This window comes from Theropithecus gelada, chromosome 2 (assembly GCF_003255815.1).
Source record: "Theropithecus gelada isolate Dixy chromosome 2, Tgel_1.0, whole genome shotgun sequence".
In the NCBI taxonomy this organism is placed as follows: Eukaryota; Metazoa; Chordata; class Mammalia; order Primates; family Cercopithecidae; genus Theropithecus; species Theropithecus gelada.
The window spans coordinates 167,031,049-167,039,967 of NC_037669.1; the positions used below are offsets into that span (position 1 = coordinate 167,031,049).

At 36.3% G+C, this 8,919-nt stretch overlaps 1 pseudogene; it reads right to left on the reverse strand.

Annotated features, from left to right (window-relative positions):
* Positions 1-3,979: 3,979 nt before the first annotated feature.
* Positions 3,980-4,077, reverse strand: LOC112619848 (annotated as a pseudogene).
* Positions 4,078-8,919: the final 4,842 nt, after the last annotated feature.

The window sequence follows — 8,919 nt, forward strand, 5'->3', positions numbered from 1 at the left end:
TGTCTGATTGCCCTGGCTAGAAATTCCAGTCCTATGTTGAATAGAAGTTGTAAAACTAGGGATACTTATCTTATTCCTGTTCTCAGGGAGAATAGTTTCAACTTTTCCGAATTCGGTGTTATGCTGGCTGTGGGTTTGTCATAGATATCTTCTATTACCTTGAGGTATGTCCCTTCTATGCCAGTTTTGCTGAGGGTTTTCATCATAAGGAGATGCTGGATATTGTCAAATGCTTTTTCTGCATCTATTGAGATAATCATATGATTTTTGTTTTTAATTCTGTTTATGTGATGTATCACATTTATTGATTTGTGTGTGGTAAACCGTCCCTGCATCCCTGATTAAAAAAAAAACTCACTTGATTGTGGTGGATTATCTTTTTGATATGCTGTTGGATTTGGTTAGCCAGTGTTTTGATGAGGATTTTTGCATATATGTTCATCAGAGATGTTGGTCTGCAGTTTTCTTTTTGTTATGTCCTTTCCTGGTTTTGTTATTAGGGAGATACTGGCTTCATTTTTGCCATTTTAAATTTAGGGAGAATTCCATCTTTGCCTTTTGGAATTATTTCAGTAAGATTGGTACCAATTCTGTGAATGTCTTGATAGAATTCAGCTCTGAATCTGTCTGGTCCTGTTGTTGTTGTTGACAATTTTAAAATTACCATTTCAATCTTGCTACTTTTTGGTCTCTTCAGAGTTTCTATTTCTTCCTGATTTAATCTAGGAGGGTTGTATATTTCCAGGAATTTATCCATCACCTCTAGATTTTCTAGTTTGTGCATGTAAAGGTGTTCATGGTAACCTTGAATGATCTTTTGTATTTTTGTGTTATCAGTTGTGGTATCTTCTGTTTCATTTCTAATTGAGCTTATTTGGATCTTCTCTTTTATTTTCTTGGTTAATCTAACTAATAGTCTATCAATTTTGTTTATCTTTTCAAAGAACAAGCTTTACTTACCTTTTTTATTATTGTTTCAATTTCATTTACCTCTGCTCTGATCTTCGTTATTTTTCTTCTGCTGAGTTAGAGTTTGGTTCGTTCTTGTTTCTCTAGTTCCTTGAGGTGTGTGTGACCTTAGATTGTCTATTTGTGCTCTTTCAGACTTTTGAATATAGAAATTTAATGCTGTGAACTTTCCTCTTAGCAGTGCTTTTGCTGTATTCCAGAAGTTTTCATAAGTTGGGTAACTATTATTGTTCAGCTCAAATAAATTTTTAACCTTTATATTCATTTGATTATTGACCCAAAGATCATTCAAGAGCATATTATTTAATTTCCATGTATTTATACAGTTTTCAGGGTTTCTTTTGGGGTTAAGAGGATAACTGATATAATTTTGATTTTCTAAAATTTATTGAGACTCATTTTATGGTCTATCGTATGGTCTATCTTGGAGAATGTTCCATGTGCTGAGGAAAAGAATGTATATTCTGCAGTTGTTGGGTAGAATGTTCTGTAAAATATCTGTTAAGTCTACTTGTTCTAGGGTATAGTTTTAAGTCCTTTTAACATTTCTTGTAGTGCTGGGCTAGTAGTGGCAAATTCTCTCAGTATTTGTTTGTCTGAAAAAGACTTTGTCCTTTATTTATGAAGCTTTGTTTTGCTGAATACAAAATTATTGGCTGACAATTATTTTGTTTCATTAAGCTAAATATAGAACCACCATCTCTTCTGGCTTGTAAGGTTTCTTCTGAGAAATCTGATGTTAATGTGATTGGGTTTCCTTTACAGGTTATCTAATGCCTTTGTCTCACAGCTCTTGAGATTCTTTTGTCTTGACTATAGATAACCTGATGACTATGTGCTCAGGTGGTGATCTTTTTGCGATGAATTTCCCAGGTGTTCTTTGAGCTCCTTGTATTTGGATGTCTAGATTTCTAGCAAGGCCACGGAATTTTCCCTCAGTTATTCTCTCAAATAAATTTTCCAAACTTTTCGATTTCCTCTTCCTCAGGAACACCAATTATTCTTAAGTTTGGACATTTAACATAATCACAAATAGTTGTGGACTTTGTTCATTTTTTAAAATTCTTTTTTGTCTTTGGATTAATTTGAATGCCTTGTCTTCAAGCTTTGAAATTTTTTCTTCTGCTTGTTTAAGTCTATTAGTGTAACTTTCCACTACATTTTATATTTCTCTTAAGTTTGTCTTTCATTTCGAGAAGTTGTGATTATTTTTTCTTTATGATATATATTTCTCTGGAGAATTTTTTATCCATGTCCTGTATTTTTTTTTTTTCAAAATTTAGGTTGGTTTTCACCTTTCTCTGGTATCTTTTTGAGTAGCTTAATAATCAGCATCTTAAATTCTTCATCGTGCAATTCAGAGATTTCTTCTTGGTTTGGATCCATTGCTGGGGAGCTGGTGTGATCTTTTTGAGGAGTGTTATAGAATGCTGTTTAGTCATAGTATCATAATCACTTTGCTGGTTTCTTCTCAGTAGGGTAGCGTATTTCAGTGGAAAGGTCTGAAATACAAGGCTTACTCTTCAGATTCTCCTGTCTCATGGAGTGATCCCTTCATGTGGTGCTCTTTCCCTTTCCCTAGGAATGAGGCTTCCTGAGAGCTGGATTGCAGCGATTGTTATTGCTCTTCTGGATCTAGCCACCTAATGGGGCTAACAGGCTCCAGGCTGGTGCTGGGGAATGTCTGCAAAGTCCTATTATGTGGTCCAACTTCAGGTCCCCCAGCCATGGATACCAGCACCTGCTCTGGTGGAGGTTGCAGGAGAGTGAAGTAGATTCTCTTAGAGTCCTTGGTTGTAGATATTTTTAGTGTGCTGGCTTTCTCAAGTTCTGATTATGCTAGCAGTGAAGCTGTCATGTAGACACACTCAGGACCCCTGTTAGCCAGGATGTTGCAGGCATTGGAATTAGTTATCGTCTTCTCCTTGGTGGTATCAGGGTTATTTTGTCATGAGTTGCTGTAATGATCTGAGTTGGTTGGCCTTCAGCCAGGAGGTGGCACTTTTAAGAGAGCGCCAGCTGTGGTAGTAGTCGGGGGTGGGGGGAGTTGCGCAAAGCTTGCTCTAAATTAGTCAGTGTAAGTATTTTGGTTTCTAAGGCAATGGGCGGGGCCATAGAGCTCCCAAGAGTTTTTATCTTTTGAGTTTGACTATGACAGCAATAGAGAAGTACCATCAGGTGGGGGCAAGGTTAGGAAGTCTCTTACTATTATTGTGTGATTATCTAAGTATCTCAAGACTCTAAGAATGTGTTAAGTGAATCTGGGTTCTCCAGTGTTGAGTGCATATATACTTGAGATTGTTACGTCTTCTTGTTGAATTGAATGCTTTATCATTATGTAATGCCATGCCATTCTTTGTCCTTTTTGATCATTTTTGGTTTAAAGATTGTTTTTTTCTGAAATAAGAGTAGCAACCATTGCTGTCTTTTTTTGTTTTCCATTTGCTAGACAGATTTTTCTCCAGCTCTTTACTTTGAGCCTATGAGTGTCCTTGCATGTAGGATGGATCTCTTGAAGACATCATACAGTTGGGTCTTGCTTCATTATTCACTTGACACTCTGCCTTTTAAGTGGGGTGTATGGTCCATTTATATTCAATGTTAATATTGATATTGCTGGATTTGATCTTGTTATCATACTGTTAACTGGCTGTTATGTACACTTGACTGTGTAGTTGCTTTATCGTGTCAGTGCTCTATGTACTTAATTGTGTTTTTGTGGTAGCCTGTAATGGTCTTCTTTGTTACCATGTTTAGCACTCCCTTAAGCACCTTTTCTCAGGCCAGTTTGGTGGTAATAAATTGCCTTACCATGTTCTTGTCTAGAAAGGATTTTATCTCTCCTTTACTTATGAAACTTAGTTTGGCTGGATAGGTTTTATTCATTTTTTAAATACTTTTTTCTTTATTTTGGTCTGAGTTGTTTCAAAGAACTGGTCATCAAGCTCTGAGATTCTTTTTTTTCCTCAGATTAGTATACTCTGCTGTTCATACTTCCAATTGTGTTATAAAAAATATGCAGTGCTTTACAAATGTTCATGTCATCCTCACACAGAGGCCATGCTAACTTTCTCTGTGTTGTTCCAATGTTATTAATAGTATATGTGCTGCTGAGGTGGGTACTGAATTCTTTTTCACAGCTGTGTAGTATTCCATGCCCCATATTTTCATTATCTAATCCACTGTTGATGGGCACCTAGCTTGGATCCGTATATTTGCTGTTGTGAGTAGTGCTGCAGTGAACATACAAGTGTATGTGTCTTTTTGGTAGAATGATTTATTTTCCTTTTGGTATATACCCAGTAATGGGATGACTGGGTCAAATGGTAATTCTGTTTTCAGTTCTTTGAGAAAATTTCAAACTGCTTTCCATAATGGATGCACTAGTTTATATTTCCACAGTATATAAGCATTTCCCTTTCTCCACAACCTTGCCAGCATCTGTTATTTTTTGACTTTTCAGTAATAGCCATTCTGACTAGTGTAACTCATTGTGGTTTTGATTCCCATTTCTTTGATGATTAGTGATATTCATATGTGTGTCAGTCATCTGCATGTCTTCTTTTGAGAAGTGTCTGTTCATGCCCTTTGCCCATTTTTATTAGGGTTATTATTCTTTTGTTTGTTGAATTGTTTAAGTTGCAATGTTTGCAAATATTTTATCCCATTGTGTAGGTTGTCTAATTTCTCTGTTGATAGTTTCTTTTGCTGTGCAGAAGGTCTTTAGTTTAATTAGATCCCACTTGTCAAATTTTGTTTCCATTACAACTGCTTTTGAGGACTTAATCATAAAGTCTTTGCTAAATATCATAAATTCTTTGCTAAATAAATATCCAGAAGGATATTTTCTAAGTTTTCTTCTAGGATTTTTACAGTTTGAGGTCTTCCATTTAAATCTTCAATCAATCTTAATTAATTTTTGTATATGGCGAAAGGTAGGGGTCCAGTTTCATTCTTTTGCATATGGCTAAGCAGTTATCTTAGTACCATTTATTGGACAGGGAATCCTTTTTTCATTGTTTATCTTTGACAGCTTTGTTGAATATCCGATGGCTGTATGTGTGTGGCTTTATTTCTCATTTCTCTATTCTCTTCCTTTGTTCTATATGTCTCTTTTTGTACCAGTATTATGTTGCTTTGGTTACTATAGCCTTATAGTACAATATAGTTTAAATTCAGGTAATGTGATGAATCTGGGTTTGTTCTTTTTGTGTAGAATTGTATTGGCTATTTGACCTCTTTTTTGGTTCTGTGTGAATTTTAGAATAGTTATTTCCAATTATTTGAAAATTGATGTTGTTAGTTTAATAGGGATATTGTTAAGTTTGTAGATGCTTTGGGCAGTATGGCCATTTTAGCAATATTGATTCTTCCAATTCATAAGTGTGGAATGTTTTTCCATTTATTTATATCATCTCTGATTTCTTTCAGCGATGTTTTTAAGTTCCCATTGTAGAGATCTTTCACCTATTTGGTTAGGTGTATTTCTAGATATTTTATTATTTTTTGGTGGCTATTATAAATATAATTGCATTCTTAATTTGGCTCTCAGCTTGAATGTTATTGGTGTATAGAAATGCTACTGACTTTCGTACGTTGATTTTGTATCCTGGAACTTTATTGAAGATGTCTATCAGTTCCAGGAGTCTTTTGGCAGTCTTTAGGATTTTCTAGGTATAGGATTACATCATTAGTGAAGAGACTTAGTTTGACTTTTTCTTTTCTTATTTGGATGCCTTTTTTTTCTGGTGCGTGATTGCTCTTGCCATCACTTACAGTGCTATGTTGAATAGGAATGGTGAGAGAGGACATCCTTGTCTTCTGCCAGTTCTCAAGGGGGAAATCTTCCAGCTTTTCCTACTCAGTATGATGTTGACTAAGGCTTTGTCATAGATGGCTGTTATTATTTTGAGTTATATTCATTCATTGCTTAGTCTGTTGAGAATTATCATGAAAATATGTTAGCTTTTATTGAAAACATTTTCTGTATGTATTGGGATGATTATATGGTTTTTGTTTTTAGTTTTGTATATATGGTGAATCACATTCATTGATTTAATTATGTTGAACCAACTTTGTATGCAAGAAATAAGGCCTTCTTCATTATGGTGAATTAACTTTTTGACGTGCTGCTGGATTCTGTTTGCTAGTATTTTGTTGGGGATTTTTGCATCTATATTCATCATGAATACTGGTCTATATTTTTCTTTTTGTGTTGTGTCTTTGCCAGATCTTGCTATCAGGGTGATTCTGGCTTTATAGAATTAGTTAGGGTGGAGTCCCTCCTTTACAATTGTTTAGAATAGTTTCAGCAATATTCTTACCAGCTCTTCTTTGTATGTTTGTATATTTTGGCTGTGAATCCATCTGGTCAAGGGCTTTATTATGTTTGGTAGGTTTTTTATTACTGATTTAATTTCTGAAGTCAATGTTGATATGTTCGGGGTTTCAAGTTCTTTTCAATTCAGTCTTTGCAGGTTGTGTGTTTCCAGGAAGTTGTCCATTTCCTCTAGATTTTCTAATTTGTGTGAATAGAAGGGTTCATAATAGTTTCTGAGAATCCTTTGTATTTCTGTGAGATCAGTCGTTATTTCTGATTCTGCATGTTTGGGTTTTCTCTCATTTTTTCTGTGTTTATTTAGCTAGTGGTTAATTGATCTTGTTTATTTTTTCTTTCAGAGAACCCACTTTTGTTTTATTTGATCCTTTGCATGATTTTTTGCCTCTCAATTTTGTTCAGTCTCACTCCAATTATAGTTATTTGTTTTCTTCTGCTAGCTTTGGGATTATTTTGTTCTTGTTTTCCAAATTGCTCTAGATCTACTATTAGATTGTTAAATTGAGGTCTTTCTAAGGTGTGATTGCTACTTTTTAGATGTCTATTAGGTCCAGTTGTGCAAGTGTTGAATTTAGGCCCAGAGTTTCCTTGTCAGTTTTCTGCCTCAATGATCTGTCCAATTCTGTCAGTGGAATGTTGAAATTCCACACTATTATTATGTGGCCATGTAAATACTTTTGAAGGTCTAAAAGTACTTGTTTTATGAATCTGGGTCGACCAACGTTTGGTGCATATGTATTTAGAATTGCTAAGTCTTGTTGTTGTATTGAACCCTTTATCATTATATATTGCATTTCTTTATCTGTTTTTACTCTTGGTTTAAAGTCTGTTTTGGCTGATATAAGAATGGTGACCCCTGATCTGTTTTTATTTTCTGTTTCCATAATAGGAGCATGTACGTAAATTTGTTTTTGTGGTAGCAAGTATCTTTCTTTCATTTCCATGTTTAGAACTCCCTTAAGAATCTCTTATGAGGCTGGCATAGTGGTAATGAATCCCTTTAGCATTTGCTTGTCTGAAAAAGATTTTATTTCTTGGTTAGAATTTCTTTTCTTTAGGGATGCTGAGAACAGGCCTCTAGTCTATTCTGGCTGTCAGGTTTCTGCTGAGAAGACCACTGTTAGTCTGACGGGGTTCCCTTTGTATGTGATCTGACCATTTTGTCTAGCTGCCTTTAAGATTTTTTCTTTAGCTTTGACCTTGGAGAGTCTGGTATCTATATGCCTTTGTGATGTTTGTTTTGCATTGTATATCATAGGTGTTCTCTCAGTTTCTTGTGTTTGGATGTCTACCTCTATAGCAGGATAAAATAAATTTTCTTGAATTATTGCCTTAAATATGTTTTCCAGTTTGTTTACTTTTTCTCCTCCTCTCACAGGTATGCCAGTAAGTCTTAGATTTCATTGTTTTAAAATTTTCAAAAAAATTTTGACTGAATGTGCTAGTTTGAAGAACCAGTTCAAGCTCTGAGTTTTTTCACTTCCAGAAGCTTTGATGCATTTCTTTTTTAGATGCTTGGCTCTTTCTTCTTTTCCTGAATCATTGAGAAGTTTCTCTGTGTTGGTTTTTAACTTTGTCTTGGATCTCATTAAGCTTTCTTGCAATCCATGCTTCACATTTTCTGTCATTTTTGAGTTCTCATTTTCTTTAGGGACCACTGCTGCAGAGCTGATGTGATTCTTTGGTGATGTCACAATATTCAGATTTTTCATGATGACAACTCTTGCTCTTGTTCCTTCTCATCTGGAGGCACTGGCACTTCCAATTTATGTAGTTATTTTCATGTGTCTTTCTTTCCTTATAACGTTATTGTTTTCTTTCCCTCTTTTTCCTCTTTGCCTATGGGGTGTGACTGTAGAGAATGTTGGGTAGAGTCTTTTGGCTTTGCTTCTACAGTCCTATGCACTTCTGTCAGCAGGTTTTATGTTGGGCTGTGCAGCTTGACCTATAGGCCAGTAGATGGCGCTTACAGATAAGAACTAGCTATGGCCAATGTGGATAAGTATATACTGGATCTTTGTTTAGTGGGAGACGCTCTCTGTTGAGAGCCAGCATCAGGCAGTGGGCTGACCCGTGAAGTGAACAGTGATATGAGCTCCCTGATAAACCCTGTAGGAGGGGATGAAGATAGGGAGGGCCAGATTAGGCAGGCCTGCCTGCAGGTTCCCTGATGGCAAGCACAACCACTAGCACTAAGAAGGGGGTCCAGTGAGTAGCCACCAAGTTCTTGGAAGTGTACATAGGCATGGAGCTGCGGAGATCGGAAATCTCTCTTTGACTTCAAGTCTCTGCATGAAGGTGGGGCAGCCTAAACTCCTGTTCCAGAAGAATGGGTGTTCCAGATGCCTGGAGATCTTCCTGGGTGTGGAGCATAGAGGGTCCAGCTGCACCACAATCTCTGCACAGGAAGGGTGGGGGGACTCAGGCTGCTAATCCACGTGAACAGGTGCTCCAAATGCAGGAGACATGCCCGGACATGGAGCAAAGAGGTCCTCACTTTACTACAGTCTCTGTGAAGGGGGAGTTCAGGCTGCTGATCCAGGTGGGTGGGTACTCTGCATGCCAAGAGGTTCTTAGCAGACTTTATTACTTTCAGACAGTATAATTACTGT